Here is a 13,393-nt window from a genome sequence, read left to right on the forward strand (position 1 = left end):
TACTTTAGTAATTATTGCGTAGTACGCAGTTTAGTTAATTTATATTTTACGCACACTATTTTGTTCTTTGTCTGTCCTGCGTTGTGAAATAGTTATTTGTTTACCGAGGTGAGAAAATAGGAAATTCCAACGAGAGTGATGTTTGCGATGTTTATTACAGAGGTGAAAACAACATTATCTATGCGTGCATATTGCGTTTTGCCGTTTTTCTCCACAAAACTAAAACATCTATTAGCCATACCATTTTCGAAAAAATAAACAAAGTGACAGTTCGAATGAGAAAAGTTCTATTTTCTCCCCACTGGACCGAAAGTGCTTCACTTTTTTACTAGAAATGTCATTCGACCAGAAATCTTTTACTTCGTTTGTTTTAACATTATACTTTGCTATAAAAGACGAAATAAGCTTGTACGTTTCTGCAGTGTGTGTATGTTTGCATTGAGTCTAACAGGTGCTAGTCATTATTTCCCTTCCTTTTCTTTTTTTTTTTAAACTATCTACTGGAATCGTTTAATATTCACTTACGAGGTGTGACAATCGATCCAATATTATCAATATATTTCAAATCAGAAATTTCAGTTATAGTAGTTGCGATATACATTTAACGATCGTCGTTGATGAATCCCAACTCTCGTTTGTCATGACGTTGAACTATCGAGTGAATCCTCGTATTTTTTGAACTTGAAATCGAGAAAATACAGGAAATATGTAGAAACACATTTACATTTTCTGGGTGCTCGCGACTTTTCAAAAATTTACTCGATTTTCTTGAATTGTTCCGAAATCGTATTGAATAAAATCAAAACATTTTCAAGAAAATTTTCTTCATTTTCTCGCAAAAAATTCTCAAAAGCAGACAGTGGAGCTTCTACATCTATATCGCCTTTTCCAGTCCTTAGTCACTCTTCTCCATCAGTTTAACGCATGACAAGCTCAGACACTAGATAATTAACAATAAAAGAAACTCTCAAGAATTTCACATACAATGATCTACACTCGTATAATATACTCATTTATTGCACAAATAAAATCATAATTTTCATGATACAAAGAGCATGACTAGCCGATAAAATTTTTGTTTAACAAAAATCCATCTAACCTAATATTCAGATTTCGCAACTGACATTGGATGAATAACGAAAATAATGTATATCGTTACTTCTCGTAATACATCTTAAATTAAAGAGAATATAAAAAAACATTTTCAATATAATAACAAATAATAAAAAAAAACTGCTGTAACCTCGTGCCATTGTAGCGATAGATTAATAATAATATTACGAGGAAAAAAACCTTAGAGCTTTTTATTAACTGGAGTAATCTAATTTCAAATATTTGAAGTGACTACCGATCGATTGTGCATTTTTATTATTTGTTCAATGAAGGAATATAGTGGAAGACTGAAGAAAAAAAAAATTGGAAATATAAATGGAACATCAAATACACAGTTTTGAAACAATCCAATTCTTTTTTTCTCTTTCTCATTTTTTTTCTTTCAAATAAAATATAAAATTGTAAACGCCTTGTCACGAATTATGCGCGTGCTATTCATAAACCATAATTGCCTTCTTATTAACACTATATTTCAATAAATATAATAGTCAATTTGTTATTGAATAATCTCGGTGTAAGACGAGTGTGTTGTAATGTGTGAAGCTCACACACAATTTCATTGTAGTATGCAAATACTTTTTTTTGTTTTCTTTATTTATTGTCAAGATGAAATTTATTTTGAATGATATTGATAGCTGGAACAACAATTATTAATTAATTAATAATTGTTGAATGGCGATACTATGTATATATTCGTTATGATAGGATAAAGTTGTGATCATAAATTACGAGAAAGGAATAGCACCGATCTAATTATACATATGGATGACATAAAATCTTGAAAGTTTTTTTTTGTTTGAATATTCATAAAGGTGCCAAGGAAAATGCACTCATCTGTTGGTATATATACCTATTATACAGAGTCTGTATGTTTTACTTGTTTCTTATGACTCCACAGATAGAAATATGGACCTAGATTTAAGTCTTTTAGATATTATAACAGTACACGACCAAAACGTTTGGAATTAAAATTTAATCTAAGTAATTCCTGTTTTCGTTACATTTCGAACTGGTAAATTTAAGTTTTTTTAGATGTGGCGACATCTGCTGCATGTAGGGAGGTATCTTTTAATTTATCTGAAATGAAATTTTTTTGAATGTTATTTAGACAAATTTTCATGTATCTCACAAGTTTTGAGCCCGGGACTTACAGTGCAGCCCACCTGCCGAGAATCTTCACACTGACCTATTGTATTAACAATCCCGTGAAAGTTTACGGTAAGACTTACGGTTTACGGTTTAAAATACGGTATTTAATTCCTGACCATCTCTAACAAATCAAAAGTAATCCCAAAAGGATTTCTATTTGAAAAAATGTGACAATATACATATACATAGTTTCGACTGTTAATAATGAATTGAAATTCGTTAGATTTTCTCGTTATTTCTTAAAGTAATCATCTAGGACATATTAAAACCCATGTAGTCATTTGTTGTCCACAGAAATATGTCAAAGCAATAAGGTCTGGTAAATCAGGTCTTATTGATGAAGTAAAAGATTTCAAAATCAGATAGACGATAAACAAAAGAAGTAACAGATTTGTTGTTACGAATTATTTGTTTTTGTATTTTTTTAATCGTCCCTACTTTCCAAATGTTCAAAAGACAAGTTTTCGAGGGATAGCCGGGTAATTGACTACACACCATTAAAAGAATTGCCAGGGTATCCGGTAAATAATTATAATTGATAGAAGTACGAGAAATTGATGGAATTATAAGGAATAACTGGAAATACGTTAAATTGTAAGGAATTGAAGGTAAATTATAGTAGATAAGGATAAGTATGACGATCCAATTTAATATATTTCCAGGCAATTCCAACCAATTCTTTATAATTTCTTGTAATTCTATCAATTACAATTATTTACCGGAGAGCGGAGTATACGGGAAACTGCAACATAACTGTTCCAAATTTTAGTTGCGTATAGTCTGACCATTCTGCTTCCACTTTAGTCTCTATTTTGACAACGATATTTATTGAAGTATTTGAAGTAATAAAAGGAATTGAAGGCAATTAAAAGGAATTAGGAATTGATTTGCCACCATTTCGGCCAGTCGGGTACCTCTCGCAAGTTTTACATTTTTATAAATTTGTCCATATGTCATAATTGCTCCATGGTAAAAAATATGTCAGGTGTAATATGCTAAATATTAGACTTTGCCAAAGATATGTAACTAAGGTCTAAGGTCTTATCATCTTCCGACACAATATTCCTAAAATTAATTGTGAACTCCCTTTACTCCATTACATACCATGCTGGTAGTACAGGTAAAGTGAAAATATTTATATTCAAAAGCAGATCTTCTCCTTCATTCGTTTTTAAATAATTTTCACTTCGTTTATCTTAGTCATTTGAGTTGACAAAACAGATGATAAGCCGAAACTGAAAGGTTTCACATGATGCATCCCAATTGATATAGAATAAGAAGATGGCATCTTTGATTGGTATTGGTAGACTTTTTAATGTAACAAAAATAAAGATGGACATCGTCGACCTTTTAGTGTCAGTATAAATACATATTCACCAACAGCACAACTTCTATAGAGATTTTTAAATTTTCTCTCCACTTAATATTACGTATTTTGCTGTTGAAATGTGTTGCATATAGAAATTAAATGCATTTGACCTATCAACGCGAACGTGCCATCCATTAGATGATCTTCTCAGTTAACAAAAGGTCAAAATATATTAAACATTCCTCTCATTATTACCATCGAACATTTTATATTGCAAGAAGCAACCAAATTTAATACGAGAACCGAGAAGACAACATCTTTATAATAAACTGAATCCATGAATTGTTTGAGCTTTGTTGTAATGACGTGATCGTTTGGAAGCTTAATATTAACATGATGTAGACGGCTATTATCTGTTGCCGATAGTGATTTCAGAAAAAAAAAACAACGAGCTACGTCTACAGCACGTTAAAAAAAATGAAGTAAAAGATTTGAAATCAATCTCCTGAAAGTACTTAGATTGAATGAAGTAACAATGGTATGGTAATATGATTGCTGTCTGTTAAAGGATACGGATTAAGTAATTAAATTATAAAATCCCACGAAGATAATAAATTGTCAATGTTTCCCCATTTCTTGAATCGTAAAACGTAAAATTTCGAACAATTTAATTAAGTTAATAAAACCTGGAACCGCCCCAACTAAATTTTTTTTTACCGAGATCATGTTGTGCTGAAAACATTTCAGTTGTAATTTATGACAGCATTAACACTTTATTGTACTTAACAACAAGAAAATAATGATGGAGCATGTCGTTGTCATATCAAAAAAGGTGTAATTCATTTTTGCGAAATCTTTAATGCTTAATGCAATGCATCAAACTTTTTATCTGACCACAGGATCTCATATAAATCATAATAAATAAATTTTATTTTCAATAAAAACATTGATCAACTTGTGGACCCAAAAATAACATACACAGAAGAACAAAAAAAAAATTAAATCAGCGTACGATGAAAAGCAATCCTTCGCCGAAGTATACATTATTATTGCCTCACAATCCAAATCACGTTTTCACTTAATTACATATTTCGATGAAGCGGTCTGGTAATGGGCTGCCAATAGATTTATACATTTTCTGGGTGACGTAAAGTTGGAATTGATTTTTTATACGATTTTAAGAAAGTCGTAAATTAAAATAAGATTTCAAAAAAATTGTTCTTACTGAACGCCTAATCTTCGAAGACTGACAAAAAGAACTGTATTTTTAACAATTTGACCTCTAAATACAGTTGAGTTAGACGCTGAGTCATTGCGTTAACCATTTAGAAACGACAAACTTATTGCCACGTACAATCATCGAATCTGTTACTTCCTTTGATTGCATACACTTAATACAAAATCTATTACTTCATTAATTTTATCACATTTTTCAGTATATACGTTAGACCACAGTCGTTGCTTATTTTTGTCAATGTTTGTGGATAACAGATTATTAACAGTTTTTAAAAACCCAATGAAATTTGAGAAATGTGGGATTTCGATCCTAACGGCCATTTCAAAATGTTTTGTAATCTACTACGGAGCTGACATGCGGTCCTATATGTTTGAAAATTTGGAGAGATTTTTGTTTCTGTGTAAAGATGGAAGGCCCACCGCTGTGTGATGCTTTCAGCTACCACGTTTCGAGATAATTTAACATGGTCTGCCATAGAATGTACCATCTACATTTGCACTTCGAGAAATGTTACGCGTCCCTCTACTGATTGGTCGTGCATATCATTAAATTGATTTTTTTTCTGATCTGCTTTACGTCTTATTTTGTCGATGCCATAAACAGGTTATTTTTGTTGAATAAAAAGTTGTAACACTAACTGCATGTACAGGACGTAACCGAGTATCAAGAGACCGTTACATCATCCGCCCTCTTTTCTACCATCGTCTACTAGTATTGTAAGATTCTTCTGTGCGACTGCCAGTATTTTTAGTTCCTTGTTATGCCAGCTGTGTTTTGTTTATTGCAATTTAACCACACAGTGTGTGTAAATAAATGTAAGTGGTTTTATCAACGTTCACCATATTTGATCGTTTGTTTTTATAGTCATCGACATCATTAAAATTTTATATTGTAATTCAATACGTATACCATCAGTTATATATATATATATATATATGCAGACCGACAAGACGTTTTTAAGCTGCACATATAAAAGTGCTCTCTTTTTTATTTCATTTCAGTTCGTTGCAATGCTCTAGTTTTCACTTTTTCTTTTCATATAAATGTAATGTACGTATCTTGTCCAGACCAGCCGCACAGTATTTTTTTTTTTAAGAGGCTTTCTGTTGCGCTTTATTACAAACGGAAAATATCTACAATACCACACATACAGCATCTCTATTCTTACTTCTTACATATCCATAAAAGTATACGTCGTGAAAGTGTAGGTGACATTTCAATGGGAGAATTGAAACTAATTAGATTACTGTTGCAGTAATGTGTTCCAAGTCTTCGATTAATTAAATGAGAGCAAAACGAACCCGATGTCGTTTCGGTGTACGTGCATATAGAGGAAGGATTTTTTTTTTCATTTTATATTTGAGGTAAAGTTGTTGGATGTTTTCTATTGTAGTAATGTTGGTACATTTCACTGCATCTTCTTAATATCAATACAAATTCGTCACATGTACCAGAGAGATTTAGAGAGTCTGTTACTTCTTTTGTTCCAAATATTTCCAGCCATTATTTGATTTGAGAAATTTTTCCGTGAACATGAAGAAAACAGAGAAAAACGAAAAAGTTTGGGGAAAATGAAAGAAAATATTTCAGTTTCTTGAATTCTTCGAATTTGATAAAATTCAAGAAAATCTGGAAAATTTAAATTGTTTACTCAATTACAAGAAAAATGAAAGTTCAAAACATTTGGGACACTTCGAGAAAATCAAGAAAGGCAGGCAATTTGTTTTTTTTTTAGTTACCCTGCATTTGGTCGAGCTCATCGCTTAATTTTGTCGTATCTGGTTTCCTACCGATAACAGGGGTCATAGTAAAAGTCTAATTAATCAGTCATGTTTTCTTAGAAATCCATTTTATTGACTCAAGACCTAAAACATCAAGCATGGAATTTATTATGTTGAAATTATTCTTTAGTGATGGATGCAAAATCTATTACTTCATATGACTTAACGCACATTGAACTAATAAGAGAACATTACTCAATGCTCATCATTCATATTTGTCATTGGTGTCGATAACAGATGATAAGTGTAATGTACACATAAAATATGCATTCAAAATTGAGAAAGCCTACCGGGCATCGCCCAGTGCCCCTGTATATCCAGTCCGGGCCTGGATACGATTGCATCTGGAGATGGGACTTTATAAATATAGTTTATCGCACTACTGAAAATAGAGTACACGAAATACATTTGTTTCACTGCTCCACCTTTTTTGATGATTTTTTAGGTAGGTAGACGATAGGCCTCTACCGTCACACACCGTAGTAAATCCAAATTAGTTACTAAATGAAAGCTCGTTGTTAATTGGAGATTGTAATTTAAAAATATTTATTTTTTTAAAAAGAGTTCCGGTTTCCTTATTAATTTACTACATCTCAAGGAGGTTCAAAATTTCTTCTTCTTTCATCAGTGTGTTACGATGAGCCTCGTCAAGAACACTTTTATCGAACTTAGCTCAACGTAGTATGTACACACATTAAATGAAAGCTAGAAAAATAATTGCGAGTGCAGCATTTGTTTGAGTTCGCTAGTTATGTTTTCTAAAAAATCATTTTGAACAGAAATGACAATGGTAAAGTTAAAAGCTTTTATCCTCATCTATAGATCTTTTCTTTAAATTTCTTTTCGGATTGAGGCAGAGCAGTTCTAACAAAACCAATTTTTTCAAAGATAGTGGAACAGGACACCCACCTAATCTAACTAAAATTTTCACTCGACAGTTTGTTCATATCATAAATAAAAGAGAAACGAACAACTGCTGACATTACGATGCAGACAAAATTGATGATATGCTAAAAACGATAGCAGTGCAATCGTCGACCTACAAAGAAATGAATTATGTGTAGCAATAGCAATTATTACTGGATCTGCTATGAATACAACCGAGGTACCAGAACCAGTGTTGCCTCACTTTGCTTAAACGTCTGTAACACATTTATAAACGCCAGTTAAAACGCTTCTGGTCTATTATCATACATAGCAATTGCGAGTGGATTTTTTTTAAACTACAAAAAAAAAAACGATTTTCTCTATTTTAAACATATTATTAATATTAAATTCTACTATAGATACATGCACAGCGTACAGCCAGTAAAATGCAGCATATTTTACAACCATCCGATCGCATTGAATGCATATTATATTTTTCAGAACGTATGCAACCATCTGGATTGCGCAATCGCTGTGGTAAATATATGTTGTTTTATCCAACTTAAAAACCACAAAGTAAAATGTTGATCTTCTTTCGCAAAGTGACTTCCTCTCCATAAATTCCAATATGTTCTTTTAAAGACGTTGTTGAAACTTTTATTAAAGATTGCTCGGCACAAGAAACAACCAACAACAGAGAGATGAAGGAAAAAAAACGAGAACGATTTACATGCATTTTATGAAACTAGTGCGCATTTGTAAATGAATTTTTTTTATATTTATTTTAATAAAAGCGAAAAAAATGCATTATTTTTCATGTGTTGTGCTGAACATTTTTAACCTCACGACCTAAACTTTATAAATGACCATATAAAGATATAAATAAGGAACAAATTTTCGCGTGTAAACTTGTATTTTATGTACAAAACTCCATTTTAATAGGCGAAAATACTCATAGATTCTTGTGTGAATTTCCGGTATAAATTGTTTTCCATTCGATTCGAGATGTGTTTTTCGTTTTTAATGTTTAATTAGTACCAGCATCGATTACATTGATCGTTAAGAAGTAATTTAAACTTTTGTAGCACACACACATTATTGGAGAAATTATTTTGTGCAGATTATCATTCTGAGACGATACGCGACCGGGTGATAAATTTCTGTTTGATTCACACGTTTCAGTTGTATCAAATTATTTAAATAGTTGAGAACGGAAAATCGCATGAGGAACGGTTTAATAGACTAGTTGTGTACACGTAGATAATTAATCTTTCCACGTTTTCGTCTGAACGAAAATTTTCACTTGGAATTACATATATCCATGTATTCACATCATACGTAACTCATGTAACTTTATTTTTATTGGTATGTACTCTCAAGGCTCTAGGCTTAACCTTTTGTATATGAAACACACATCGTGATATAATCGCTAAATCTACTACTTCGTTTCTTAAGCAAATCATATTGGATTCAAAATCTATGACTTTGTGGTGACACAGATCTCAGCATTCCAAATGAAACACAGTAGATGTGTTGCCAGCCGAAGCTGGTGATTGAATGATTTATTTGTTACAAATTGTACAGTATATATAGGCATTGTCAAAGGCTACTCGATACAATTCAATTCAATGGAATGCTGAGATCTGTGTCACCACAACTTCATTGGTTTGAACATGCTCTGTTTTCATTATATAAGACTTCATCAACCCGAACTCAATTCTTAATTATGTCGTTGTCGCCGATAGCAGATGACCAAACCGTAGAGCAACCGTTTGTTGTTCGCTTCGGGGGAAATTGACACTCTTCTTGTGGGTCGAGTTTTCGCAATGGGCTATAATCATGGATGTGTTTACACCAAGGACTCTTTTTGAGAAAAGATTTTTCCCAATTTTCTTACAGAGTTTTCCTGTATTTTTCAACATTTTTCCAAATAAAATGAAAACAAAATAAAATGATCGAGTCTGGTTTTTGACAATTGAATTTCAATTGTCAAAAACCAGACTCGATCATTTTATTTTGCTTTTACCTTACAACAAAAAAATAATTGTGAAAATATGGGGAAATTCAAGAAAATATTTCCCCAAAAATAATCCCAGGTCCAGATATATATTGACGAATAGTCCATACTGTCACTCCAGCTGTTAATATCGTAAATAAAGCTCCAGGAGAATAGGAGAACTGTCCAAAAATTTCACTAATTTTTGCTTGCAGAGCAGCCAATGAAGTATCCCACTTACAAACTACACACTTTTTATGCATAATATCGTCACATTAAATGTATTAGAAATGAAAGACAAATCCCAGATCAGACTGGGTTACCCATAGTTCTCTCGGGCGGCATATGTACATGTCCAAGTCGGCCCAATCCATATAAAAGTTAAGTGGTGTCAGCCGTTCGTTTGACTACCGATTGTCCATTATTATCAGCCAGGACCTGGACGAATCGAATTACTCATGTTAGAAAACAACCCTTGATTCAAAATATCAGACAGGATTGGACGTTGTATGAAGAGAATTTGTAAAAATCACTTCGTTGCCCTTTATCTATAAAAAACATAGCTAACGCCGACCCGTACGAAACACCTATTCGTATCAAAAGCCTTTAAGGGGCCATTCACAAATTGCGCACGCTCAAAATTACGAATTTTAGACCCCCCCCCCCTCCCCCCTTGCACGCTAAAATGTATGGAGAAAATTTCAAAAATATATGAAGCGCACGCTTTCGTCAGACCCCCCCTCCCCCCTGAAGAGCGTGCGTAATTTGTGAATGGCCCCTAATGTGAAACTCTTCATTTCTCTTACTTCATTTTCTTCTCTGCTGAAAAACTATTCTCCCTTTAAAATCACTTACATTATCCACTCTTTGCCTTGTTATCATATACAACTAAATTGCCGGAGGCAATATAGACAGCCCCGTACGAAGACAAATTTCATAAATTCCTATTTAAACAGCTATATACCGCTATATTTAACTATATTTCACTATAAATAAACATTTCACAGATAAATATATGCTATTATATAGCTCTATATGCCTGTATATAGCTCAATATAGCTGTATATAGGTATATATAGATGTCCGTATATGGAATCCCTGAAACCCCACACACATAACAAATTATTTCCATGTTAACAGAAACTCTCTAAGTATCATTTTTCCCAAGATATTTCTATTTTACTAAAATCCAATATGGCCGCCGGCAGCCATTTTGTTAGGAGACCGGAAATAGTACCGACGCTTTACATTCGTTAATACCTTTCAAACAAAAAAAAATTCATGAAATTCGGTCAAAATTTACTCGAGATATTGTCAAAATACACCACGTTCACTGTACTTCCGAGTAGCCAGATAAGAGCTCACTCCAAGAGACCTAGCTCACGCTCCGGAGAACATAATTTCATAAAATTTTTTTTCCCTGATTGGTACGGTCAATACCTATCTAATAAAGCTAAAACAGACGAAATATGTTCAAATGTGGCCGACCTACAAGCAAAAACTGCTTGCCGCCCTGTGCCTGTTCCACACCAAGGGGTCTAACTCACGAGTCGGTCATCCGATTTCCATAAACTTTTTTTTTGTCGATCGGTATGGTAAATACCTTTTATTTGACGTATCACTTACAAGTTTAACGTTTAAATGTCCGGAGATATCTTCGAAAAACCGTAAAGCACTTATTGGGCCACAGCTCGGGAGGGGTCGATCCAAAATCACTCATCTTCGAACCTAGCCTGTCTTTTGACATTACCAAACGGGAAAAAAAAAGAATTTTCAAAATCGGATGCGTTTTACTCAAGTTATCGTGCAGACAGACAGACGGACAGACGGAACATTTTTTTTTTCGCGGATTTGGCATCTCTAGACAACCACAATAGGTTTCCCCTTACTCAGGGAGTCCAATTCGACGTGTTACAAACGTATGCGTAAACCCATAAGACCCCAGTACTTCGGACGGGTCTAAAAATGAGAATGCCTGTTAAGCCAGTCTGGGCCTTCATAAAGGTCGTTCAAATTTTGTGATCTAACCTTTAATCTTTAGAAGTATACGGTGTATTGACCAAGATGATGTTCCTATAAAAGTTCTTATTTCTACTCATCCATCAAACTGAGTAACTGAAATTGTAGTCTGTTGAGTTTTCGTAGAATTCATACCACCCATTTAGCACATAACATCTGAACGAATCTAAGGTATATTACGAAATGCGACCTGCAATAAAAAAAACTTCACACGTTTTCGTTTAATTTAGAGTAAATTTCTTACTCATAGTACGCGATCGTTATAATTTCGACGTAACCTTGCCTTACTATAATACAAAATTAAAATCCAATTATTCCAATCAATCTCTACGTGGATCCACATTTTTTAAGTTAACACAAAATTAATAACAATTAACTTTTCAGGGATTTAAAATGTGCCCCTACAGTTTTCCATTAACAATTTTATTTACGAAAAAAAAAGCACTGGTGATCGAATGACCGTGACAAATCACGCTTTATATTTCGATGAGGAAACATTTGATTAATCCATCACCTACACCTCACCTCGTCTATATAAAATTTGTTAACTCCGAAAAAGAGATGGAAAAAAATAAATAAATTTTTGTATCGAAACATTGCATAAAAGTAGTGATCTACATTTCCCAACGATCACCTAGCAAAAAATAAACATCGTTATTCACTTATCTCTGGTAAGAAAATATAAAATCGAGAATAAAATTAATTATAAACTCGCAATCTGAAACATAAAAGCGAGATATTAATACTCTAAGCCACTCAACAACTCATTCTTTTTCTTAATCGAAAATGTTCACAAGACTTAAAAGTTAAGTATACAGCTGCTGCTGCTTGCCGTTTGTTAGTGCTCATGTTGGTCTATAATACCTCTGACCAACTCGCAGCATCTAATGAGTATTATAATAAACACAACTGTGTGCCATATCGTGAATGATTGTTTTTTTTCTCTTTTACTTCATGTTTTTGTTATAACAACAAAGTTTGATTTGAACCTCGCAACCCAGCAAGGTCGATTCAATTCAAGATTTCGGTCACCGATTATTATTGGTTTTATCATGCTCTCGCTTGGCTATAATATAAAAGTCCAATGTAAATAAAAATGTTCAAATTAATAGGATTTTTTTTATTGCATCGAAATATCTTAAACTTCGTTCCTATTTAAAAAACAAAAAAATCGTCGTGTTGTTTTATGCGTTTCACTCTTGATTTTTATTGTTTCATATTTGAACAATAGAGAGATACTCGTGCACGGAGTAACACGCTTTAAATTGTTAATTAATTTTTTTTTGTGTATTAAATGATTTCGTGTATTTAGTATGCATATTAAAAGTTTGTTGCGTAAAGCTGACGTATCTAATCACGTTAATTTGAAGTTGCTTCTCGTACGACAAAGTTGTAAATTTCGATGTAACTCATTCTTATAACCTTTCATTGACGACAATCAAGTCATCAATATAATTTTCGAATCTATTAAGTATTTTATAAAAAATCACGGAAAATCTTTTACTTCATTAGTTTTAACATGCATCTTTCTATATAAAACCACGTGAGCAGAAGTCAACTCTTATTTTAAATGTCATCGTTGATAGCAGATGACACTCGACAATTCAATATAGAATTCCACGATAAGGTAATCGAGTTTTTGTCAAATATCAGTAGAGACACGAAAAATAAGAAACTCGTACATCGGACATTTCCAAAATATTGGCAAATTAATAGGACAATGCGGAGGTAGTTCATTACATGAGGAATTAATTTTGTTATACGAGCCGAACTCACCCGTGTGGTTTTAAGAAACAAGCTCTGGAAACGGTTATTTTGACAAGTGTAGAGTTTGCATATAAGAGCCGAAGGCGAGGTATGCAACAACACGAGTCAAAATAACCGTTTCCAAAGCGAGTTGCTGTAAACCACACGAGTAAGTT

This window comes from Bradysia coprophila, unplaced genomic scaffold (assembly GCF_014529535.1).
Source record: "Bradysia coprophila strain Holo2 unplaced genomic scaffold, BU_Bcop_v1 contig_297, whole genome shotgun sequence".
NCBI lineage: Eukaryota > Metazoa > Arthropoda > Insecta > Diptera > Sciaridae > Bradysia > Bradysia coprophila.